General features: G+C 48.5%; 1 protein-coding gene across 3 annotated transcripts in view; it reads left to right on the forward strand.

Annotated features, from left to right (window-relative positions):
• Positions 1–27,115, forward strand: part of LOC128872228 (myocardin-related transcription factor B-like) — a 236,121-nt gene that overhangs the window by 165,558 nt on the left and 43,448 nt on the right. Inside the window, exon 1 of one of the 3 annotated variants that reach the window (XM_054114688.1) lies at positions 25,654–26,232. The exons of the other annotated variants lie outside the window; for them this stretch is intronic. The gene's annotated coding sequence lies outside the window, so the exon portion shown is untranslated. Of the gene's footprint in view, positions 1–25,653; positions 26,233–27,115 lie in introns of those variants that run through there. 3 annotated transcript variants of the gene reach the window in all.

The raw sequence follows: 27,115 nt of genomic DNA on the forward strand, positions 1-27,115 counted from the left end.
TAGTTTTCGATCTCAGAATCGAAGGGAAAAGCGACGCTCTTCAACCCTAGGGAACCCTCTGGGATCTGCGTTAGTTTTCCAGATGAATCAGTTGTTTTACCATCTCAAACAAAAATAATCATTATACAGAAATAATGCAGCTACTATCGAGAGTAATCTTTCGTGGTAATTGAATTTCCAATCAGGAATTTGTACTCCCACGATGCAGTTTTTATCAGCGAAGTTCGCAAAAACTCGTCGAGCCGGAATTCGTACGATTCCAACATCGACGAACGGTATTAACAGCCGCGGCTCGTAGGACACGCGTCTTTAATAAAATGAAAAAAAGAAAGACGGGTGACGGTTGCGAAAGAAAACGCAGAAACCCGAACAAGCTCCAGCTCGCTTTCTCGGTGTTACGAACGAATTTCACCGAGTGGCGACAGATAAAGCCGGAGCATGGCGTCATAAACAAGCGATTATCTTAATTAACCGAGAATTGTTTTAGCCCACGCAACGCGCTGCAGGCTGCCTTCCTGCCCACGAACGAGGGGTCCCCTCTCTGTTCCTCGTGCAGTGGCGAATCGCGCGCATTTCGAGACGGAGCTTTTTTCGCGCGGTTCGTTATTGTCCTTGCCTATCGGCGGAACACGCGATTTCTGTCCAGCGAATGCACTCCGCCGATGGTGTCACGCACCTATTAGCCGGCACCGGAATTGTAATTGCGCTGACGAGAGTGAAAGGTGGAACGACGGGTGTTTTGTTGTGTCGTGCGCAAGCGCGATTCGAAAAGGCGCCGCGCTCGTCGAAACGAACTGGAAAACCGACTGGAACGGAGGCGAACGTCGCTTAGTGTCGCTGCTCGATTTACGAAATCCGTGATGAATCGGGAAACGAGGTCTGGCCGCGATGACAACTGTAAACACGAGAAATGAAGCGCTTCGAACGTCGGAAGAATCTATGTCGAATTCTAACGTGAAATTCATAATCTACCGAGGGGAATTCGACGTAGAGGAGCGGAGGGGCCAGCATTTGCGTGGGAGTGCTTTCCAAAAAACCGGAAAGTTCCCGCAGGAATTAAGTATTCGGCGGACCACCTTCGCCGGCGAAGAGAAGTACCGTTTGAACGTCTCCGAGGGATCCGTTTCGCGGCTTGTTTTCGCGACGCTGAGAAACGAGAAACCAGAACGAGAACGAGCGGAGGAGGATGTTGTTTACCCGAGGAAAGGTTTACGGTTCGTCACCGAGAGCTGGTTGTGTCCACGCGGTATAACGATGGGGCCGTGGCGGCCTTGAAGAGGTGAGCCACGTAGGTGTACGAGACGCGGAAGATGGAAAAGCCGCTCACCGATGCCGCGTGGGCGAAATGTATCAAGGCTGACTTAGGTGAAGCCGTTCTGTCGACACTTGTCGCCGATCCTGACGTTTAAATAGGTGACCCGAGTGACAAACGACCGGCGCGAACGAAACGAACTTCAGAACCGAGACCGGGGACACGTATCCTTCGAGGCCGTTGCAGCACCGCTTATTCTCCTAATTGTCTGCCGGCGAGATGCTCCACCGTATAACGAGGTGTCTCGAAACTCGGGGAAATTTATCTGGGATGGAAATAGAAGCTCCTTGACGAATGGATGCGCGTGGCTGTTGCATTTTACCGGACACCGAGTCGTTAGAACCTTTGAGTAATGTGAATCCAAAGGTACCGCGTGTACGATATTCGTTTTACCGTCTTACTAGACGTGCTTATTAGGGCTTTGAAAAAGACGAAATAACATCCAAAAAAGTGTAAAATGTGTTCTATTTCAAAACAAAGAGAATGACTACGGACGCTTCGACTGGGGCACCCTGTATACGTATACAGAGCATTTGTGGTTCCCCGATTTTTCACGCTCCTCCGTATCCCAAAGATCGCATCGAAGAAAAATAGCCCTAGACTCAATTCGATCGAGAAATGCATTTATTTCCGACGAGCTGAATTTCGTTCCACTTGGAAAAGGGCACGCGTGATCGTCGATATAACCGATAGCGCGGCGTTATATCTCATCGCCCGGATGCTACACAACCGACAAATTGTCCGAATGAATAATGCGACCAGTCCCTTATCCCTTTGCCGCTGTTCGCGTTTCTTCTCCACAGATTCCGATCTTCTTATCCCGCGAACCACTCCTGGTACACGTAATTATAACTTCACCGGTTGCACGCGCGTTTCGTTGACCTAGTTATTTCTACGAAAGCGTGAAAATATGAAGCGGAACGGTGTTACTAAATCATTACGTGTTTTCGTAATGGTTGCAAGTTCTTTTAATGATAGGGCCGAAGAGCGTTCACCGGTACCCTTTTAGATCATAAAGTGGCGAAGAAATCTGCTCGTCGAGCCGTTTCGATTATTTTAAGACGATCGTAAACTGCGGAAAGCTTCTCGGAAGCTTCTCTAAAGTTGGAATCGTTCGATTAATCTCGAGTCCTCTCCTGTCAGAAATCGTTTCCCGCGTCGAAAGTTCGCAGTCCTCGTTTTTACCCAGATCCCCTTGGGCCTAATTGAGATTAATGAAAATCGTGTATAATTATCGGGGATCAGTCGCACGTCGTAAACAATTATACCAGCAATTTCGAGAGCTCCGATAAGTGCAGCCCTTTTAAAAGGCGCAAGCTGCGAGCAGTGATCGGCTCGTAAACCACGAACGATGACGGTTTCCCTACTAATGAACATCATTGAACAAAATGTCTCTTAACTCGCGAATACGCCGTAACTCTCGGCCGTGTCTGGTGACTTTAAAGACTAACAATTTACTTGATACGTCGGCGGATCGATTTCGGGGTTTAAGAATGATGGCTCGTGCCCGAGACACTCCTGGCGTACCCAGAATTGCAAAAGAGCATTCTTTCGTCTTTCTCGCTCACTCTCGTTCGATCGTCGATCGTTGCCGTGGAGAAACGAAACGGAAGGAGGCGAGAGACGCTCTGGCCAGCGGCTGAGGGAGGGCGGGGAGGGCACCGTAATGACTGGACGCCGCAAAAATTCGCAATTAACTTGGGCCAAGCCACGGTGCCGATGTCGCGTCGGCGTAATTGGTTTTGCAGAAAACTTTTACGTGTTTTCACGGCATTTGCATAATGTGCGAGGTGAACACGGCCGATCGATCGGTTAATTTAAATACCGAACGCGCCGCCGCCGTTGCGCCGCGACCGCGAGTGCGCATGCGTCGGCGCGATCGAGCATGCGCGCGGAACACTGCCAGCGGCGGCGCAACCAGCGTCGTTGCCTTGTAATTGCCGTTACTTATTGCACGCTGCCGACGCGACGACCTCGTAAACCACGCTCGCACCGTAGATCCACCTAATTCGGAGACCCGATCGACCACTCGTGAATCATTCGACCGACTTTTCGCTAGTTTTTCCTCTGGCGGCGCACACCTGTCAAAGGATGACAACACTCGTTTAATCGTTACGCTGATTCGCGCCAAATCCCGTCCTTTCTCGAACACGATTTGCGTATAGCAGACGCACCTGATCTTCGAGAATTTTCCTCTTTTCTTTGCTCGCGGAATTCTCCTCGCTAAAATCGTTGCGAATAGCACGGAAGGCACGGTCAAAATGGTAGTCGGTGGCCCACAGAACGGTGAATATCGTGTTTCACGTACGAAGTTCAGGACCGGCGTACGGCGGTGTACCGTGAGTTTCATGAGGGGGCTACGAGGGTACGATACCGTGTCGGCATGTTTCGCAGTTTGGGACCAGGACCCAAAGGTCCGACCCGACAGGCACCGGCAGAAAAACAGCGGGGGTCAGAGGGGTCAGCAGCGGGGCCCTGTGTTCCCGGGGCCTCCTCTTGTTATGCGATATGTTGCTCGTACGTTATGATAGTGGCGTCAGTATACCAGCTTTCTGTTCTGTCAGTGACAATGCTCGCGATGCCTTTGTGGCCATTTCACGGAACGGTCCTTTCTCCTTATTTTCGTCTTCGTTGCTCGCCTACGGATCTCGTTCAACGATGGTGTCATCTCGCGCGAAGAATAACGGTGGGAATAGTTGTCTCGTTTTCTTTCTTTTTTTTTTTTTTTTGTACCCAAAGATGGCTATAATAATTTGCAAAGTATCGACTATTAGGACACTTCTACGAATAGGGAGCCCTATCCTATTAGGGAGCAAAGAGTGTCTCATCGAGTCCTCTGTTGTTACTCCACCTTTTTCATGCCAACGGGAATCGCGAGATCGACGAGAAGAAACCACTTCGAAAGCTCGCAACACCCTCGTAAATTACCACGCTAAAGGAGGTGGTTCTCGTACAAGGATCACTCACGCTGTTCTACTAAATCGCTCGGCTTGTTCCTCACCTCGCGCGCAACACCCCGTCGGACATTTTTATGGATAACCGAACGCACTGAGACGCGTAACCGCGCGAAAGGAGGGAAAAGGAGGGACCGAGATGTGGTAACCGAAAGAATACCGGTACAAATTTATCTTTGTTCCGAACTTTCACGCACTGACAGCGCCGGGTCTTGGTGTCCACAAGGTTACCTGGACGTGACACACCAGCGATATCCAGGCGATATTTTTCTTTCTTTCTTCTCGGTCCTCGGCCCCTCCCCGGGCGCCCCCTTGCCCTCTGGTTTCTTATTTTATTTCAGTCCTGATTCATCCTAGCCACGATCGCGAAGGTGTTCGAGCGAGAGTCGCGCGTCTTTCGAACCGCGATCTCGTCTCCCGATTTTCTGTTTCTTTTTCCGAGCGTTCGTTTTTCGGAGGTGGGGGCTACTTGAAAAATTACGGTGCTACCTTAAGAATTCGCAGGAAGAATCGACGACGCGGCAGCGTATCGCGAGGGGTCTCGGCCGAGTTGACCTTCGATTTATAATTCCTGTCCCCCGTGGTGGCCGTTTCAATTTCTTTTCCTTTGCACTTGGCGAGCGGGAAACGAATCGCCCCCGTAACCCGATGTTGCAGATTCATTATCGTGCCGTTTAAGCCGCTGTCCAAAGGCGATGTGTGGTGCGCCACGACACGAGTGGAAGGACCGGGGTGTACGATGTAACGCTGAAGAAGTAGTAGGCCTTTTGAAAAATGGCGTTAAGGCAACGGAACTTCGATAAAACGAGGAGACATTAGGGAACCGTTATAGACTTTGAAAAAATGGTCAGAGATCTAAAGACAAAGATAGACATAGAGAAACAGGAACATTACCCTAGACAAACAGAACCGGGCGAATTACCCTAAAGCACCAAATTTACATCCGGCGAATGCACCGTCGACCAGCGAAATGACAATCTCGTATCGTAAATTGAGACGCAATTTGCTTTGTAAATAAACGATACCCGTGTCGATCTAAATAACAATAACATCGATGAAAAAGAAAGATGCGGGAGAAACGGATGACACCGCGAGAATAACGTCGCGGTAGGATCGTGCCCGTACACCTTCTGCATCCATATAAAGACTATATACGATATTAACGACACCCTGTAGCAGCAAATAGAGGACGATTCGACGACGTGGCGGAACAATGGACGAACAGACAAAAAGATTCCGGTGAGCGTCGTCGTAGCTACGACTTTATGAGGCGAGGTACGTGTACACGAGCACGCCAGTTTCGCCGCGCGATTATGTATCGTTTCTCGTATAATGCGATTTGACGCAGGTGGTCCCTTCCTCGTAACTCGTGGCCATTTTGAGCCCAAGCGCGTGCGCGTTATATATTGGCTCCGGTGGGACCCTACAGCGTAGGCGAAAAAGGATTCAGGTGGGCCTCTTCTGTCTCCCTCTCTCTCTTACTCTTTCTGTTCCTTCTTTTGTTGTTCCATCCACTTTCTCGTTCGCTGTTGTTACGAAAATTTGCTCCGCGATAAATTTAGCTTCTGGTGTCAGAGGAATTTATCCCTCCTCGAAGTGTTCCCTTTTTTTTTGTTCCTTCCCGTTTACGAACAAGATTGCGATTGTCGTAAACATGTCAGATCTGTTCGTTTGCTTAACAATTCTAATTAAAAATTTCCAATCAATTTTTTCACGTGTTTCGTGCAACCCTTAGCGACGCTCCCCTTCTGCTAATGGCAGGCGAGAAAGTAGAAAAGGAAGAGTCAATCTCTGGTTGGCAAAAAGCCTCCTACCTCTCTCCCGAGAAGATGCAAACGGTATGGCATCGAGATACCCTAGCAGTCGCAGAGCAAAAGGACACCGAGGAAGAGGAAAGAAAAGTAATAGCGTTGCGGGAAGAAGAACAAAAAGGGAGACACGGAGGAGAAGGAGCAGAAGCGGAGATCGCGGAACAGCGGGAAAGGACGAGGCGGAGAAGGAGCAGGAGCATGGAGGGGTCGGGTGGGGAGGAAAGGGCAGAGAGAGCGGACAGAGGGATAATAATAAAACGAGATATCTCGTACGTGGGCGGTCGTATTGTTAGCGCAACAAGGCATGCGCGGCGCTTCTGTGTCCCCGCGGTGCGCGCTCGTGCGCTGCGCCCTTAATAAAGGATACGCGTGTGCGTGGGGACGCGCTCGCGCACGCTTAATAAGAGAGGCCACCGAGTGCCAGTGTGAGTGGAGAGCACGGCCTTATGTAAATCGGACGGGCCCATCTGCGAGGAAGCCTCTCTTGCGCCGACCAACGAAGCAGGAACAACCGTGAAGCAACGGGACAGAGAAAGAAAGCGAAACAGCGAAAGAAGAAGCAGCACGAGCTGCTGCCGGCTTCAAAAGCAGTGCCGCCACCGCCACCGCCGCGATAAACACGCATTTATTCCGGAGAGCTCTGTGTGTGCCCCGACCGTGGGCGTGGGCGCATGCGCTAAAGCGGTAGCCCCAAGCAATTGCGCATGCGCGCGTGCTCTATGGAGCCGTGTCCTGCGTGTCGCCCCGTTCGATTTCGACGCGCAACTGGCCCGCGCTTTTTTTCGTGTTCTATCCCCTTCTATCGCATTCTTTTTTTCTCAATTTTCTGCTCTACCGTACCCTTTGAATCGCGTTTTCATAGAGAATGTTTAACAGACGTGGGCTGACACCATCGTTTATGCTACTCGGCCAAACGAAACTAAAACGCAGGTCCGTTTCCATGACTCATCCTTGCGTTTGTTGCACTTCTACTCGAATTCTTCGAGAGAAGAGGTCACGGCCCGGCCGCGAGATTGATACCGCAATACGAATTGTATCACGGTCACGGAGCCGCTTAACATGCGCGGTCCGAAGCCACGTTAAGGAACACGAGACACTAGGACCGCGTAACACGAGCGCTATCGCGACTTTACATTGTGTTTGCACGCATCCTAACCGCTGTAGAAACGCATGCCGATGATTCTTGCACGGTCGGCAGATAAACAGATAGGCGGATGGGTGTACACGTAGGTGCGCTCAGATAAAAGCCCTACCAGACCCCGGGATGAAAGTTAAAGTAGATACTTCGACCGCCTCGGGGCACAGTACACGGCTTTGATTTCGATCGACCGTATTTCGACCAAGTAGCCGATGTTTCTTTCAATCTGCTCGGTAGTGCACACAGCACGAACACATTGATTCCGCGAAATGTCCCGCAATGGGTATGCCACGAGAAGAGAATTAAAAATATATCGAAAACATAAATGGCAACGTGTACTGTATGGCGCATAGGAGTGCCTCGTACCTCCTAGGACATTGGTTCTATCGAAGGAGAACGACAAGGGTTGGCCATACTAGCCTTTTCTTCGTTTTTTCAATTCCTCGAAGCCCACACTCTTAACTTCATTTACACGATATATCAGACTTGTCCGCACCCTAGCGATTTCGAGTTTTGCAACGGTGGTACTACGCAAGGGAGAGATAACGCGTGGTGATAACGCGTGTTACAAGGATCTGTCGAGTAATCGTGCAAAAATTTCATATCGACAGCGCGCACGTAATAGCAGACGCGTCGTTTAATGGGAATTTATCGTTCCCAGCTGATTCGAGCTCTCGCTCTCTTCGCTCGGAGCCGCGATGCAAATCGAGGACAGGCTGCACTCGAAGTTCCGCGAAAGATGAATAGGTCAGTTTCCTTGAGTCGAAGTGTGACTAACGAAAAGCCCGCGGTAACTTCCTTCGATAGTAGGCGCGCGCCGAGAGCCTTGACCCACATAGGGATTGCAGAGGTACGGGAATTTCGCGAGATTTCGATGAATGTTGCATCTTTCTCGTCTGACCGCATCGACCACATTCTACTGGTGTGCCAAACTTATCGCTAACCTGTAGCCAATCTCCATGGCGGTTTCGTTGCTTCCTATAAGGAGGATGTTGCGGTCAGACCGAAACAAAATCGACGGAACACCATATGATTGACATTACCAGTTTATCGCGTGACGTGTGCAACAATGGTGCTTCGTACAAGGAAGTTAGTCACTTCGAACCCGAAATCTAAGCTCAATTTTCGGTCAGTGTAGTTTGGTAAAAGTCGTTCAATGATAAATTTTAAATTAAAAGGGTTAATCAGCAAGATGCCATCTTGGACTCGCGGTGTCGTTTGGGTGAAAGTGTGCAGTTCTGCCGGATTTTTACCAATATTATTTCGCGACCGCGCGATAAATCTTCACCGAAGAGGTAACTTCCTGGTAGTGTAATTAAGTTCCGCTATACGCGCGCCGTCGGTCGTGTCCCTTTTTTTTACGTCGTTTCCCGCTCATTATTAATACGAACTTCGTGGGATTCCGTGGAGCAGCGAGAAGTTTCGCTTCGCGCAGCGGGAGGACAGTTCAATTTTTCATAATAGACCGCCGACCGGCGAAACCATCGGGCACCCTCGAGCTATAAATACGGCAAAAGCGGGGAAAGCACATAAAACACGTAAGACCCATTAAGAGCGGCATTAATTTAAATTGTTTACCGCGCGCAACTCGCTGCCGAGACCCCCGCAACAGCGGTCTTCCGAGTTTAAGTATCGACGCGCCTAATGCTCAGCGATCGCTTTGATATCGCCATACGATTTTTCACACTGGAAGATAATAAATTACTCGTTAACGCTTCTTTCAAACGTGAACGCGATTGCCGAACTTTTATCTAAATGGGACAGTATTGTTTCGTTAGTTATTTTGTGGATCTTGCCGGATAGAAATCTTTTACAGGTGTGTTTTTATTTGCTTATGATAAATGTTCGAGGCTTTCAAACTCGACGTCCCTCGAGAACGTCTCGGTGAAATCACCGTATCTTTCTGACCATACGAGAGGCCCTAGGTACCACCTTCTCGGTATACAGTTATTCTTAATGAGGTGATCTCCGTAGAGATGATATGACGCGGCGTACGTTTTAACTTTTAGCGTAATCTGATTGTACGGCGTGAGGTATTTAAGAAGGCACACCTGACCATCTCCGAAGGCATGAAATTTTTGTAATCAAGGTTATCCGTGGATCGTGTTACCGTAGGTCGGCCATCCATCTTGGTGTCGGACGTAGGCCCGAACTCTGCTTCCCGAAACTATGCGGTTTCATTAAAAAGGGTTTCCGTGATCTCGAAGATCTTCGAAGGAAACAAAAATGAAGCCAGAGAGACCTAAAAATATTCGAGGAAATTCTCGCACCAGCGTGACGATTCCATGGCAATCGTGTAGCTGTATTTTCTTTAAAAAAATGAATTGTCTTAACGAATAAATTTAAGCGAAGAAGGAAGTCCACTCGAGGTTTACCTTGTTCATTCGTCGAGCGCAATGCCGCACGGTGGCGACCGTCGGTGGTCGTCAGTCGGCGGTCGCCGGATTCAAACGTCAGATAGGCAGGTTCGAGGAGTTCGACAGCGTATCGTGGGTAGCCGGCGATTGGCAGCTGGCCAATTGCTCCAATGCCAGCCGCGCGTTTCGGGAAGTTATCGCGATAGCGAAGAATTAATGCCGTGGAGCGGCGACCACGGTAAATAACCTCTTCGTTAACGTCCGCCGACTACCAGAATGAACACGTTCCTTTTTCTTCTTCCTCCCTTCGTCTCTCCTTTTCCAAGAGGTCCCCCTCTCGCGTGTCCGGACCTGGCACGAAAAAATCCGATGCATCCCAAGGGATCAATTAGATTTACTTTCCGATCCGACGAAACGTTCTCGTCGAGCCGCGCTACCGAACCGACCACGACGCGTCGCTTATCGCAATAATTGCCGAATAACGAAGCAACCGTGGTGTACACGCGTGCGCCGCTCACGACGATCGCGCGATAAAGAGTAATTAACGAGCAATTAACGCGGAGTGCCGCTACCCACGGTGAATAATTTCTTCGTGGAGCCCGTAAGGATTTAACGCTGGCTCCCTCAAACTTTCTCGATGCCGGTACACTGTTAGAAATGATAATTTTGTGGGTGTTTAATTATTCAGCGTTGACAAAAACTCCTGACACAAATGGATAGATACCACGAGTATTCGATAAGATATTCGGACTTTTTATGGAGCGACAAGGTCGAACTGCAACGTCGTCGGGGAAAATGTTAAATAGTATTATGTAACTAAACTATTTTTGTCGTGTTTACCCGAGTTTCTTCCATCGTCGGGCACAAGTCGAAGCTTTTTTCCCCTCGATGGTAGGAATCGTATTCCAAACGCGTCTGCTGGACGGGTATCGTTCTGGACCTAATAGGATCTCGTATTTAATGAAACGTCATATTCCGCATACCTCGGCTAACGATCGTAGCAACTCGCGGAATGTCGACCGGGGCTTTATTTAATCGTCATCGAGATATCGATCTCGCCGATGGTATTCTCTGTGGCGATGAAGAGATCCCGGCCTTCCAGTTCGTCGATGAAAAATTCGCAAAATTAATGGAAACTCGTCTGCTAATGCTTTCCGTGAAGCGTAGACGGAGAGAGCGATACTCGGTTTGCCTCGAATAAACGAGAAACTCGATTATCCGTGGAAGCACGAAGCCAGGCTTCTCCCAGACTTTTTTCTAGCCAAATGTTCTGCCCTGAAAATTTAAGGGAGCTTCGCAAACAGCAAAGCCCAGCAGACGCGCACAAACAACGTTGAATTAAGAGAAGCAATATCTCGACGCGTGTAACGAGCGAAAATATCCTGTGCGCGTCGCGGCGGGAATATCAAAGCAGCGCACAATGGTCGCGATAATTCCGTACCCCCTCTAAATCAACCCCGAATTCTGGGTTGACCGTCGCCACGTCCAGAAACCACGCCATCGAGCTGGTCTCTCTTCCACCTTCTGGTCCCGATGGATTACGCGGCCTACTGCGCTCGAACGACTATTCCGGGAACTATTCTAAGTCGGTCCGCGTTGCCTCGCGTCTTATTAATGCACCACGCTCCTCCTTCCGTGCCTTTGCTGCGATTTCTGTTTAGAGCAGTGGCTCTTAACTAAGGTGAGTTGAATGTTCACCACCTAAACTGAAGCTTCTTTTCGTGAATTATTTTCCCCTGAGCTCGAAGGGCGTTAAAAAAAAACGCGCGCTCCTGGTATCCCTGATTTTTGGCATTCTATTAATTCGTAACTCCTAGCCCTAATTCAGAGCAACGAAGCTGGCAGTTGCGCCAAAGACGGCCCCGCATGATTGAGAACCTTGCAAACGTGGATTCTCGAAGTATGGCTGTGTCCGCGTCGCGAGCTGTACGCCCATCCATCGTCCTCGAGGACGGAAACTGGCGGAAAAGCGACGATGTACGTCGCGACAATGTTTTAGATGAATCTGTCCAAGCATTAATCGACAGTTCTCAAAGCGGATATTTAGATGTCTCAGATGCTGGTTATATAAGAGCGATAAGAAAAGGGTATCCCACTTAAAGCGGACACCCTCGCTTGGTGCGATATTTCGAAGAAATTATTTTTTCTGCGTTTATTTTTTTATTCGACCGGAATTACTTTTCTCCGAGGTTTTACGGTCGACGAATGATCCCCCCATTAGAAACTTCCGGCTGGCAAAAAGCGCGGAGCCGTATCGGCGAAACGTTTTTCTTTTTCTTTGGCCCAGAATCCCCGGCGTCTCGTTCGCTTCATTAAATTCGAAAAAGTCGGCCTTTCAGCGCGGTCCAGTTCGTCCATCGGCCCTGGGCGCGCGAGAAAAAGGCATAATCGATGTTTAAAGGGATATTCGTGAAGAGAGCGAGTCAGCTTTCGCCGCGTGGTCGGTGCCTTTGACGGTTACTAATGAGAGGGCAGTGATTAAGGGAACGCGCGAGGAGTCGATGCATGAACAGGCATGACTATGCATTGGACAAACAGATACAACGGCGCCGTTGCAACATTATCCCGTTTGCTCGCGCTGCTATCGTTCCTCATATCTTGCAGTTTCGCGTTGCTCGAATTGGAAGAAATAAACGGGACCTCAATTAAATCATTTTTATATCGGCAGGCGTTGCATAACTGAAAGTTTTGCATATATTAATTTTGTTACGAACTTAAATTTTGGTAAAGAAAAGTCTGGCACTAGCTCTAAACGGAGGTTTAAAATAGTTTACGTAGCGCCACCATGGGTGGAATTTGTAGCATTTTTCTCACTTGCGTATATCACTTGTGCGCAACCTATTTCAAACCTCTGAACTTCTTTCATATTCAAAATTCCATTGGATTATACGACACACACATCCAGGGTACTGAGCACTTACAGAAAATCTTTTTAGAAATCAGTCTTTTTTCCCCACAAAAAAAGAATCCTTTCTTGAAAAAGAAGCGTGTATTTTCTAGGCGTATCTTCTCCAAGCTCCCTTGTACTAGCGCAGCTCCGAGAACTCGCGTAAATTCGACGCAGCACGATCAATCGGCGACAATACGTATTCACGATTCACGATATCTCGGGCAAACGTTGTTCGAGAGAGTCGGGCGCGTGTGAGCCCGCGACCGCCGGAATGCTGGTAAGTACATATTCGTGTTCGGCCGTCGGCGTTTGCGCGAGCAAACGCATTTCTCGTGATAGAGACGAGAAAGAAGAAAAGGAACGGGATTAGGGATCGCGGCGCGTTCAACGCTAGCTGATCGCCGCTGATCCTTTTAATTATAAATGCGGTAAGCCTCTGCGCCATCTATCGTTTACTCGAAATGGCCATTTTCGCGTCTTTTCGATGCCTCGTCCACTCGAACACGCGACTCCGATGAAACTATTTGTGGCGTTAGCGTAGAAAGTGCTGCACGATTATGGGAGATTCATCCCGAGAAACGTTTCAACGACTCGTGCTATTAATTTTACGCAACCCGCGTGCACCATTGGAATTTATCGCTGTCGATTCTCCAAGTACGGGCTGTTTATGCTGATCGTCGACCATTGCGGTAGGTAGGACGCTTTTTCAACGCTATAAAAGAGTATCGTTTCCGGATACTTGGCTTTCGTTACGTCTATCAGGCGCTCCGAGGCGACTGGAATCATTACGTAGCTGATTAATTCATGCAAATCGCGCAATTTCCATCGGAACATGGAGCTCCGAAGTTTTCCACGGCTGGGATGGATTTGTTTTTGCAACCTGCGAAGCTGCCTCACGATGGCTATAGCGTTCTGATCGCTCGCGTCAATTAGAAAGCCCTAACACGTTTTTTTTTTTTTTTGGCACATTCAATTACAATCTTCTCGCGGGTCATCCCAACACCGACGATCGCGAGTACATCCGGTAAAACGGAAAACAGAATCGCTCGAGATCGCGGAGAAAAGAGAGATCGAAGGGAACGTGGAGGGATTCGATCGAGGCGAGAGGGAGGAGAGCGCCAAAGCGAGAAAGAGAAAATCACGGCTTTTGTAGCGGCACGCAAACAAATCCGACGTGGACGGGGCGTAGGGGAACGAGACTTCGAGCGAAAAGAGAGACTCGGAGGAGAGTGAAAGAGAAGCAGGGACAAGAGGGTTGCCGGTAACAAACGACTCGCAAATCCTTCCTGTCAATTTAATCTCGCCTCGAATCCCGGAGAAATGTTAATAAGGGCCTCGCTACCATTCCTTCCCTTTTCCTCCCTTCGGCCCCTCTCTGTCCGCCGTTCTGCGGCTCTCTGTTTCCCGTTTCGCGGACTACGCGTCGCGCATGCGCGAACGCTGAGCGCGCGAGCCGCGGCAACGACACTTTATTTTCGCGCAAAGATACCGCCGCCGCTGCGACGACGACCACGTGGAAATTGTGTGCAAAGCGAGCTGCACCCGTCGTTTTTCTTTCTCCGTCGTTTGCACGCCGACCCCCTTGTTGTTTGCTCGCTTGCTCGCACGGCCGACTCCCGCCGGCAGGTCCCTTTCGGCCTTCCACCCTCGTAATTTATCGCGGTTATGTCGGGACTCACGGTGGAATCTGTACCACCGGATAAAGGAACCGTAGGAAAAATACTCCCACTCTTACTTACGGGCGTACTCGCAATGCTATCGTCCCGATTCGATCATTCTCGGTCGGTTGCCGCGCGCGTTTCGCTGCACCCGTCGCTCGTACCCGCGCTGAAAACGCACCAACGACGACCACGAATGCGCAGCTCGATGCGATGAAGAGATCCCGCCGCGAGATGCAAAGGGAGCGCGGCGAGGAACTGAGGAACACGAGGGGAACGAGGATTTTCGAGGATCGAGGCGAAACGAGGGAGACATTTTGGGAGTAAACAGGATTCGTAGTGGTTGCTCATGAGGAATATTAACACGTTGTTGACCGGTCACAAGTTAATTCGTGATTATACTTGCATTATCTATTTCAATTTATGAAACCCAAGGCGATTTAAAAAATTCTATAGTTACGTAAAAGAAGCAATTTTTGTGGACTTCTTATCTGGATGAAGATACAGTAATAAGTCTTCTCTGTGTGCGTACATACATTCTGTTAAAATGAAGTTACACGCGTCGTAATTTGTTCGGAATGGTTCGGAAGCCATGCGCATAACTTGGAAATTACACGCTGCCATGGTATCCCCTTACCTAATCGTCTGGACGAACATGACGTTTCGATAATCTCATTTTAATTAGACCCATGAATGATGCAATCGCCGACTGCGCAGTCACGGTTGACGACTCGCGAAGTGTACAGTCCTATCGAGCAGGGAATCAATTTCTTATTACTCCTAGAAACGTGTTACTAATTCGGTGTCATAACGATTCTCGCGTACACGTTTACGGCGAGCGATAATTAACCGCGTGGTTTCTTTTTTTTTCCTATTTGGCGTATGAAACGTTCTCTCCTTTGTGACAGAAATGGAAACCACCGGTACGATCGTTGATGAACCTTACTCTCACGCAAATTCTACTTCCTCGAAGCCAGAAACAGTCGGAGGAAGGACCGTATAAAGGAAGACGGTTCGAAACGTTAATTAGGAAACCACCGAAAGTCAGCTGCTGGGCGTCTACGGGCGAATAGCGCCGCTAAATTTGCATTTACGAGCAACGACACCGGTTACCGAGAACGTTCTTTTTTAGAAGAGGGGTCAACGGTCGAATTGTATTCCGTTGTCGGAGCAGAACAGTACTGGTTTTTTTTGAAATTTAATTTCTGACGATTCTCGATTCTGTAGTCATCGTGTTAATTAATTTTTTTACATGCAAACGCATGGACGGTGTACCGATCAGCGAAAACCAATCCCCTTCTACAAAAGCGGGCGTCGAAAGGAATTCAGGTCTCGCGGATGCCAGAGAAGCGTCGCTGGCAGCCAGTCTGCGAAGAGTCTGGAAGTCGACGGTGATCTTCGTTTCCTCGTTATCGTTTCGCGTTCTACACGTCATTTGGCGAGCAGTATTTCGGCGTGCCACGGTTACGATCCCTCGCGAGACTCAAAGATCGCCTACTGCCAGAACAAATAATCCGCTGACATATGCTTGCCCGCCAATCGTCGTCGGGTAATTGTCTAGTCGTTGCTCCATCGCGTCCCTAGCCAATAAAATTCGATTTAAGATTGTTTTATTTCGTAATCGTTTTAACGAAACTCTGACTACAATTATTCCGAATTGTAGGTAAAATTTACTTCACGTCGACGAGGTTTTATTCAAATTTCACGGTATTTCATGATTTCATCGCGTAATTCTGAACGAATTTTTGGCACACCACCGTTCGAGATATGAATGGACGATCTTGTCGCCGTTATACGACCACGGTTCACGCGTTCCCGCCAGAGTTTGGCAGTAATCGATTACTACTCGGCTACTTTTATCGTTGAGTACCGAAAGCAATCGTGAAACTTGAATATCCTGTAATCTGTCAAAAAGTGAAATTTCATAACGATTTATATACACGACACGTATGCAGAGACGATCAACAGACTTTTCCATTGAAATTTAAAATGACCATCGAGAACTGGCCGAATTAGAATGTTTGACTATATTCGAGCTAGCGCGCACGATAAATCAAACCGTGCGGCTATGCGACGACATAATTTACACAAATTACCTCGCTCGCAATTTATTTTATTAACATGTCCCTTGTCAAACGATGTCTGCTCGTCTACTTCTCCGTGAACCAAATTTCAAACATTCGAGTGCATCGAACACGCGTCAAAGCGTTTGATTTCAGTTTTCACAATGGCGACAAAAATATTGAATTTTATCGTGTTTGCACGATTTGTCGTGAAACGTTTATAAAAGGAAAAAAGAAGAAGTGTGTTCTATCGTCTTATAAAACGGCAGTGCGAACGAGGCTCGAGAAGAACCGTGTACGCGTATACATGCGAGCTTCTAACGCGTAAACGCGCCATCGAGAGGATCTATTGTTAGCCTAGCCGAAGCGTAAAGCCAAACATTCTTTCATACCGTATGTGGGTCGCCATCTACGCGATTTACGTACGATTCCCTTCCTCCGAGCCGCCTTCGCCAAGAAACAACGTTCCAAAAGCGAACTCGCCTCCGTTTCTATGTTATCTACTAACTAAAAAATAATGACTTGGAAAGATGTTTTCTGTTTTATTCTAAGGAAACGTCACCTCGTCGACACTAAATCTTCTCTAGAAGCAAAATTCACGTGTACTCCGAACCTTCTTCCAGTTCTTTTCGTAAACGGACCCACTTTCGTAATGAACAACTCATAAGATTATTCTGCGTTCGACGCGAATGAAATCTCAATTTGTCGATACGTATTTTCTCGATGGAAGACGTAATTAGCCGCCGATAACGCTCCGCTATTAAGGGAATAACGGGTCGAACAAATCGGTCGCTCTTTAAACGGGCGAATTTATGAACTGTCGAGTGACTCCGGGCCCGGCATTGTCGCGGAAAGTATTCTTTTTCAATAATAAAGAACTTCATAATGCGCGACACGGGCTAGCGTGGGCGTAATTGGCCCGCGCAGCGTTACGCGGCGTTTTATGTCGTAACAACTCCTTGAAATGTGCTCACCGGCGCGGATAAAAGGCGTACGAAAGTGTTATAATATCGCGACGCGCATGCAACCTGGCCGTGCTTTAATTGCCCAATAAAGTAAAAAATCGAGGGAAAGAGTCGCGCCACGGACCGCGAGTTCATCCAAGACCAGGACTGAATCGAGATTCCCCGGACCCCTGGGCCTTCGAGGCCTCCAATAATACCTCGAAAAGAGGCCTCCAATAATACCTCGAGAAGGATAAAGAACGTCGAAGACAAATTAAGCTTATATTTACAGGCGAAGCCTCGCCAAGTATTTTTTTATTTTAAAACAGAATATACCTTTATCATCGTTCTTCCTTTTTACATGTTTTCTCTTTTCAGTTCCTGGATAAGGTGAATAATTTGTAACGTATGTCATTCTCGACTCTAGAGATCGACTCGTAATACATTTTTAGATATAGATATAACAAATAGGAAGTTTGCCTTATAGCTCCAAGCCTCAATTCGGCCCTGCACGAGCTGCGTCGGTTTCGTTACGCTCGCTTTTATTGCGTTACACTCTTTCCCTCCCCGCGTTCGTCGAGCGTCATCGAGCGTCGAAATATACCGCCGATAAATACGGTTTTATCATCGTGGAATTTTAAGTGCCGTTCCTCTCCCGCAAAGCGACCGACGCCCGCGATTTCGCGTCCACTTACGCAACCGCCGTCGTCCTCGGCGTCCAGATCCTCTCGTCTCGTCTCGCTAACTGACGGACGAAAATTATTTTACGATCCTTTCGCGCCGCTCTTAATTCCCCGCCGAACGAGAGTGTTTGCCATCAAAACGGAAAAAAAATATAAATTAGTACGCGGGCATCCAGGAGTAAATCTCTCGAGCGAGTTTCTCGCAACGGAGCGTAGTTGCGTATTTCGTGGATTACGTCCAACGTTGCTCGAAACGGCCTCATCGAACATGGGATAACCGTTCTCGTTTTCCGCGAACAAGCTGTAAATCGCGATAAGCCGATACCGCTTTCAAAACTCGCGAGTTAAGCATTATTGCTGTTATTAACTTCCACGAGAAACGGGCCGTTGGGCATAGGGAAGTCTGATGCGAAACGAAGACGGAACTTAGGGATATTAAATTGCCCTCAGGGGCTGTAACTCCGTTTGATTGTGGGCTCCAAGAAACTACTGACATCCCTAATGGGGATGTCAGAGAATGAAGAGAATGCGAAGCAATGTAAAACGATGTAACGAAAGAAAGTAATGAATATTCAAAGAAGACTGTGGTAAAACATTTTGAATGTAAGGCTGGTGAAGGTGTTGTAGTCCCATAGAAGACTTCACACCCTTATACATAAATGAAAATAATATTTTTCATTATTATTTTTAATCATCAACGTCGCCGTTTTGATCGACGACAATGTACGAGGCGAGTCAGAGACCGAAATTGATCGACGCGTTGCGTTACTCGTAGCGCAATTAACCGCAATTCGTATTACAACTCACGCCGACTGACCGAGCAATTTGTTGCTATCTTTAACGCGCCGGCACGTCATAATAGCGTCGCTCGCAACGACAACGATCGCAGGATACGGCACGATTAATTGCGTTTAATTCGGTCGGAGTGGATTTTCAAGAAATTCGCGAGCCACGATAAACGGTAAACGGTGAACGTCTGGAATATCTCCGCCGATGTCCGACCAATAATTCAGCTAACCGTTGAAAGGTGGAAAGGAAAAGGTATCTCGCCGGCGAACGTAACCCCCGACTATGTTTTTCATCGTCGCACAATTTTATCATCGTCAAACAATCCCTTTACTTTTTGAGTGTTTAATCATCGATTCTATTAAATGTCCTACGTAACATTTATTGGGATTGGTTGCGTAAATAGTTAGAAGTAGTTAGAATTGGTGAATAGTTACTCCTTATTTGTTAGGAATTACTCGTAAACTTGGGTGTGCAAAAAAACTCGGCCAGTTTTCTCAAAACAATGAAACTCGTACATACCCGGTAAATTCGTGCCGGAGAGGAGGTAGTGGTTCCAGCGAGGTTCCAGAGAAAACTTTGTTCTCACGCTGTTCTCGCAGCCGACGAAATTTTCTCAGAGTACACTTGACCGATTTTTCGGTGGCAGGTTTTTTTTCCAGAGCCAGCAGCACAGATTTTTCCGTATTGCGATAAGCGCTGCAGGCACGGCCGTGGTTTGGCTGAAGTGGCTTGTAAACAGAACTGCCTAAACTAGTTAATCGTGGCTGCTGCGTCTCAGACGCAGAGGAGACTCGGATGCTTAGTTCGAAACCCATTAGGTCGCTCAATATTCACTTTTCTTCGATGGAACGAGTCGACGTTCGAACGATTCGGTGATGACGCCGTGGGAAAGATATGACACTGAGAATATTGATCGTGGTAATCTCTAGGCTGGCACAAATTCAATGTTTACTAATTTACTAATCATGCGAACATGAGAACTGAATGGATCTGTGGATGAACAAATATTTCCAGTGCTTCCTACCTCTCCTCTCGAGTATTCGTATGGCCACAGTAGATTCTCGCGTCTCGAAAGTATCCTCAATCATCGAGCCTTGGGTAATCCTTTAACGATGAACAACAGTGCTCGAATTGGGAAACTATCAGGTCCCGTTCGACGCTCCAACGACGTCGATAAAGGCGGATCGATCATTTAAATCGTTGGTAAACTGTTGGGCAGACCTCGGCTCGATCGTCGATCCCTGGCATTCACGGGAGCCGTTAACCGTGTCGCTCGGGCGAAAATTGCGACCAGTCGCGGGGCAAAACCTCGCGCGAAACATTCGTTAACATTCCCAGCACGCGGTAATGATCGCCGAGTAAGAAGCGACGCAGCGGCATTCGCCACGCCAGGCCACGGACCGATCCCTCAGCCTCTAATAGCACGTTAGAAAATTAATAGAACGGCCTCGACCGGACACTGTTCGAGGGCCGCGATCGTCGCAAAAACCGCGGTCCACGCCGGCTCCTGGTCGTTGACAGCCACTATTTTTATTTATTTATTTATTTACGTCTTTATAGTTGAAAAGATTCAGGAAGAGGACTTTCACGGAATCCTTGAACCATCAACTCTCAAAGAGACTACTTTCGCCCTCTAGGTTTTTAACCTTAGGAAGAATGATGCAGAGCTTGTGGGTTGCATAGTGTTTATAGATACGAGTGAAGCAGAATATGCGTTAAGATATAAAAGTGATGGAAACCTTATCTTGTTATTGTATTAAGTCAGGGTGATTTGATGGAATGCGATCATATTTGCGTGATCTATAAGAGAAACTATAGTAAACGATGTTGCGATTATTATTCATAAATTATATAGAAGACAGGCGATCATTACGGGCAAGGGGACACCCGTAAACATGTTAGGCTGGTACCGCTAATTAGCACTCAGGAGAGGTAGCTTCAGAGTGATGATGACAGGAGGGTGGAGCCCAGTTCGGCCGGTTCCGTCGAGTTCTCGTAAAATCCACGCGTTGCCTGTAGTCATTGAGTAATCGATTGTACTGTTAGCCACGGTATTTTGGTGCTAACTGTGCGTATAGCGAAACGATAGCGTTGCAACTGTACCAAGGTTGCCGATGCGATGCTATTTCTAGTGGAACAGCAGTTCCGAGCAGCCAATCGAATCCGATAGAACAGTCGTCATGAATGAAATAAACATGGACTAAAAGCCATAAGTATGCAAATTTCTAAGCTGGCATTAATTTATATTTAGTTAGAAATCTGTGGATTTCCTATCTTCAAAGGTCCCTTGTCCCTGATGTAGAGTAAAAAATGTATTCGATCCTCTTCTACTTCGTAAAAAAAAAAACATTTGCATGCCAAACCACGTGACCGAATCGTTTCTAAATCTGTTATGACCTCGCCTGTCTCCAACCACCTCTTCTATCCAGAAAAAAAAACCACACTTCTAGAAACAGAGATAATCTCTGCTCGAAGAGTCGAGCAGATCGATCGATCGTTTACAGATTTATTCGAAATCGATGTAGCGTGCATCGGGGATCCGAGGCGCAGCATCGCTTTGGCTCGAGACGTGTCATCGGATTTTCAACAGGTCGGACTTAACATTCGACTCGAGGCCGGATTACCGCGTGGCGAAACGAGGACGAGGCAAGGGAAGCGGCTCGATCGTTAGAGGATGGCGTTGCATCGATCAGTCCCACGGTCCTCGAGCCCGTGAAATAAGCGGGTAAAAGGAACGATACGACAATCGGAACGATTTGTCAACGAGAACTCCCGCTTAAGTCCTATTTCCTTAATCCACCGCGACGAAGAGCCCTGTCAATAGGGTCTCGGTCGATGAGTCGACTTACGATTCCGCGAGCCTCGTTTCGATTCCACTCATATGCATTTTCGTTTCGAAACACAACAATGCCTCCTTCTGCACGCCTTCTTCTTGGCACTAATACCTTCTTCCCTCTTATACCGAATTATTTTTTGCCAATATGTAGATAGATTGAAGACACAAAAAGCTTCTCGATGGTAAAGAGTAATAGAATAATAGAGTAGTAGAGTAATAGAATAATAGAAAAGTAGAAATTCCTGGCTAGTGAAAGGTCTATAAGTGACACATCTTTGGTACGTGCATTAATTAAAAAGAAGACAAATGGAATGTTATTAAAAAATAAACGCCAGCGAAGTCTTGCGGCGAGATTACATAAATTGAAACTTCGAGCAATGTGGCAGAAAAAGGTTGAAAATTTTTTGAGGAACGTCGATGTCATTCCAGTTAATACCATCCGAATGCCAATCGTCTTTTTACGTTCTCCAGGGAAGTGAAAAATGGCTCTTATTGCTTGAAATAACACGTTATTTCGATTCCATCTCCAAACACATTTAAAACACATCAATCCTCCGCGCTGACGCATTGACATTTGCAACCGAATAACTTTTCCTCGTTCTCGTTTTGGAACCACGAAACCGATTCGACCGAGGACTTTCTCCGCAAGGGTACCGAAGGCGCGAGGGACACGGTGTTAATTAATTACGACGATCTCCTTCGTGTTTTAAGAAAACGGATTGACATTGAGAAAAATCGTGTTTTTTAACATTCAACATTTCGATGGACACGGTTCGTTGCTACGTTGGTGTTCCACCATACTCGTTGCCCGCGGTAGCAGCACTTCGGCCGACTCTAATGAAGCTAACTGCAACGAACATCGACGCACAAACATCGTTGAACACGACTTACGTTTTCCAACGTATAAAGACAAAGACCGTGTCGACACCGTGACATTCACAGGTTGCTAACGTTGTCCTTGACAAGATTTTTGCACCTTTTGAAACAACAGGTGTAGTACTATCCCTCTTTACTCGAGGACATCGATGCTGATCTTTATTTTGTTCCTTGTACCATAGAATAAATACTTATATATCCAATCATTCCTAAAAAAAATATTACTATCGAATTCACTGGTTAGACCAAAGAAGACTATACATAAAAAATGATTATCGCTGCCAGAAATCTTTTCTTTCGACAATCTCAGGCAACTCGTAGCGGTATAAATATTTACATATTTTTGTGGCTCGCGCACGATTGCTCCAAAATCGTTCCGAGTCATCTCCCAAGCATGAGATCAGAGTTCAGAAGTCCCGATGACGCCCCCTCTGTCCGATGGGCCCAGAACGTAGGCGAAGCCGGACGTTGTTTCGACAACCGTCGACAGCGTCGGGCCGCGTAGGCGGTAGCGAGCAATTCCGAAATCGACTTTTCGATTTACAAAACACACTTGTGGGCGATTCGGGCCCCGATCGGCGACCGACACACCACGATTGTTCGCTGACACGCGTGTATCTGCTGTCCCCACCACGCCGTCAGTTTTTATCACCGAAGAGTCGATCGCGTGGGCGATCACTTCCGGTCAAACGATCCGAAGATCGTTTCGTTGAAGATTCCGCCACGCTCGAGGTAAAAATAACTCGTGATCGAGTAAAGTTCAGGTGAATTTCCTCGAGCAGGTAGAATTATCTTCGAACACATTTGTCTACAAATTATAAACGTTTGGTCTGTCAGACTTTTGCTTCGTCCACGCCGAAGAAGGAGGCGGTAAACGCGTATAAGACGAGCGAGGCATCGAACAGGCTCGAACCCAGAGGACGACAAGGCTCAGACATCGAGAATGCAAACGGAACAGATGATCGTTTAAGATTCCGTCGGCGTTTCGCGGAAGTTCGAACTTCCTCGAGGGCTTTTCGGGCCCCCGTTCATCGGGTAATCCTATCACGCGCCGTGTTCTCCTCGCTTTCTGTGTACTTTTTACAGCTCGTGTTCAACGCCGGATAATCGTTCCAGCGCGACACTCCACGAGCCGTGCCGGTTCAACGAGGCTTGGATTTACGATTCCTCGTTTACGAGCTGCTTTTAAAGTGGCCGACGGTAGGAGGGAAGGAGAGCAAGCTTTCCTTCCGGTTAAAAAGTCGCGTGCGATGGACTATTTATACGACCATTAGCTCGCGATCGTCTTCTTCGTTCGACTTCTATAAATACTGGTACGCGATGCACTAGTCCCGTTTCGTCATCTTCTCGGCGACTCGTAAAGCCCGCTCGACGAGCTAAAGCCTGGCTCTCGTCTCGACGTTGTCGCATCTATTCTAGGGGTTAGAAGCTACGATATCGTCGCAGAACCGAATGCTTCTTTTGCACGTCCTCCTACCGCATCCGCTTCCTTTTGCCTGCCGATCGTGTACAAAGATTTTCACAACATCTGGTTACAATTGTTCCTATAGAGGTTATACAATAATTCTTTGATCACCTATACGTACCTTTACATTCAGAGACACCACTCAATCACTGAATATAATAAATTCATCGTTACATCATTCTGGTTCAACCGGTCCTACAACTATAACTTCCAAACAACCACGCTGTTTCCAACTTCAAACTGTGCCTACCGTCACGAGCCACGTCTCGAGATACGCCTATTCGACGTAGGTCGACGGTAATGCCGGTCGTCTAAATCTCTGTAATTTGCAGTGAACTCAATCCAGCCTCGAAGCAACGGTACGATTTTACGTAACCGCGCGACTCGGTCAAGGCCTGAAAGCGCCACGGCGTCGGGCGCAGCATCCGCGCAGAAATGAATTAAGGGCCGCTGTCGTTCGCCCGCCAGCCGAAAAATTCGCGGTAGTAAACAACCGCGGTACGCCACGGCTCGTTATCAATCGTGCGCGGTAGAGCATACGAGCTGACTCGGGGCACGCGCCTGGCGGGGTTGTAGGCCGCCCCACCCCTATTCTTCGCGGTCCCCCCTCTCAATGTGACAGAGAGAAACAGACACCGACGGAGAGAGAGCACCTCGCGTGTCCCCCACTCCGACGAAGCGTGGAACGAGCCCCGCGGGCCTAGTCCTCCCACTCGACTGTGCCCCGTCTCCCTTCCACCCGCTTCAACCCCCCCTCCCCCACCAAAGGGCCCAACAGTCCCCGACGGTTCCCCGCGACCCGCCTCTGCACCGTTCTGCACTCGCTGCACGGGATGCCGCGACAGTGGCTCTCTCTTCTTCTCCCTCTTTTCCTCCACGAAATCTTGCCGTTTTCCCTCCGATCGTTCGCATCGGAGTTGCTTCCTCGGTGTTCCAATTTCTGCTGGATCCTTCCTACGTCCATCCTTGACTACCGATCATCGATGTCACTTGTTCCACTCTATGTTTCGAGAAATGAAGCGCGCGATGAACAGTTCCAGCGAGAGTTGAAAGAAGACAAAAGTGGAGATGGCGCGAAAGTATAAAAAAGGAAAAGATTTCCTGCTGGGCAGGTAGTCAACGACCGGTTTTTCCGCGAAAAGTTCCGCCGGTAAACACGTACTAAAACCATGTTTCCTGACTTTTCAGGTTGAGGTAGCAAGAACTTCCTTAAAGCTCTAAACGGAACATGTGTAAAACACGTGCTCAAAGATACATCTTGCTCTATTCGCCCCCCAAGATAGAGATCCTTCCGGTACAACCCTTATGGTTACCTTTGGAGTATTCTAAACCGCGTAATGGTTCTCCAAATTGATTGAGATTAGGTTTCTCCATCGATAGGTTTCTCCATTGAATCTTAGAACCCGAGAACCGTTTCTTCTTCACGTTTCTTTCTCGCCTCGGTTTCGTTAGACAACACGAGTATGCAAAACGCAACCGATGGCTCGTCTACGATGTTTGTTATATAACAATGTTTTGTTACATAGCGTAGACCCGTGCTAACTGTGGCCGAAGGTTTTTCGCGTTCCCTCACCAACGGTCTCGCCCGGTGAGTGAGCGAGCGGCCTCTCCCTCCGCCGTGGGCTCGGTGTCACGGGCCAGCGGTCGTAATGCGGCCCACACGCGCGCCCCACACTGGCCCGCAAATCGCATAAACACGCGCGCCGACGCATACACGCACGGTGGGGCAGAGACGGGCTAAGCGACGAAGCGGTCCTACCTCCTGCAGGGGACCGTGTCACGTGGCCCCCAGGCCGTGTAGCAGCACGCAGCGCACGGGCTGTGCTCTCTCGTGAGCGGCGCATACAACACCAGTCAGAGACGAGCCGAGAGACCGGGCGCAAGATCGCACTCTCTCTCCCAGGAAGCGCGTGCTTTCTCCCTCCCACTCTCCGCCTCTCTCTTCGTCGTCCTTCCTGTCCTCCTCCGTCTTGCTCTCGCTCCCCTTTTTTCCCCGTTTCTATCGCTACTTGGGATGCGACACCAGGATCGTGACTAGCTCCGAATTCGCGCCATCCCTGGCTCACTGTTCGCCAAAGCGCGCGCGCTGCCCTTTCGGGCCCAGAACAGAGTTCGCCACGTGCTCGCGCGCCCCTTGGTGCAGTGTGTATTTACCTGTTGGATCGCATCCCCCTCCGTGCGACGGTGCGTGAATCCTGGTGTTCCGTGGTTCTGGAGAACGAAAGTTTTTGGTGACGTTCCGAGCCTCGACTGATTGGCCCGATCGGACCGCGGGAAGTGTGAAATTTCGCTTGTGGAAACGATTCGTACGACAGTGGAGTAGTGTTTCGTGCGTCGATGGTGTGTGTCAGCGTGTCGATCCAGCCGGCGATGCGTCCTCGTTGAACACGAGGCCTCGCGTAACATGCTCCTGCACAGCCGACGCTCCGGCTGCTCTTCGCGGATGAAGCTGAATGGTGTGCTTATCTTGTCGTTATCTTGTCGGTGGTCTGCTCTCCGACGGTCGATCGTGCCTCTGCGGGAGTTTCCCCGTGACGTGTGTACCGTGTACATCGACGTCCACCGGATGCGTATCGTCTCCTGTCAAACGGTCTACGCGTCGATATCAATTTTACGTCGATGTGCTCCCGATATCTTCGCGAAGACGAAAGTTTCGCAACGACGTGTAGCTGGCGGGGCGAATGTAGCGATCCACTTGAGTCAGCGAGTCTGTTAAGCGATACCCATATTGGGGACAAACCGCTAAATAGGTTCTCCGTGCGATAGTGGTATGCTGGCTATGCGTATGCTGCTTACCGGCTTGGAATGCACAGATTCTTAACCCATTGGACCGGAGGTAGTTCGACGTAAACAGAGTGCGGCGTTTAATTTTGCACGTTGTCATCGCTATTTTAAAAATCGCTTTGAAATTTACAGCTAGAAAGCGTTTAATTCTTTATAGTTCAATGTCTGACGTACCGAGACTTCAAAGCTAAGTCACATTCGCTCTCGATTAAAAATCGATGATCGCGTGCCTTGAACGCCTCTCTGGCGCTAAACCGCTGACATAAGAAAATCCTCGACGAATCATCAGCCCTGGCGAAGGTTAAGACCGTGAAACGCGATGGTAAAGCTGGACACGGGACAGCGAATATCGAGTGTCCGTACAGTGGGTGTAAACATCTTTACGATGTGCCCGTGTTAGGCCTCGCAGGCAGTAAAATGCGCGTATTAAATACCGCGTAAACTCGTTAAAAAGTGCGAGAGACCCGCTAGAGAAGCGTGCCGTGCGCGTTCGAGTTGTTGCGACTCGTCTTGATCGAGTGCCTCGAGTTCCAACCCTAATAACGGCTAATGACT

This window comes from Hylaeus volcanicus, chromosome 2 (genome assembly GCF_026283585.1).
Source record: "Hylaeus volcanicus isolate JK05 chromosome 2, UHH_iyHylVolc1.0_haploid, whole genome shotgun sequence".
NCBI lineage: Eukaryota > Metazoa > Arthropoda > Insecta > Hymenoptera > Colletidae > Hylaeus > Hylaeus volcanicus.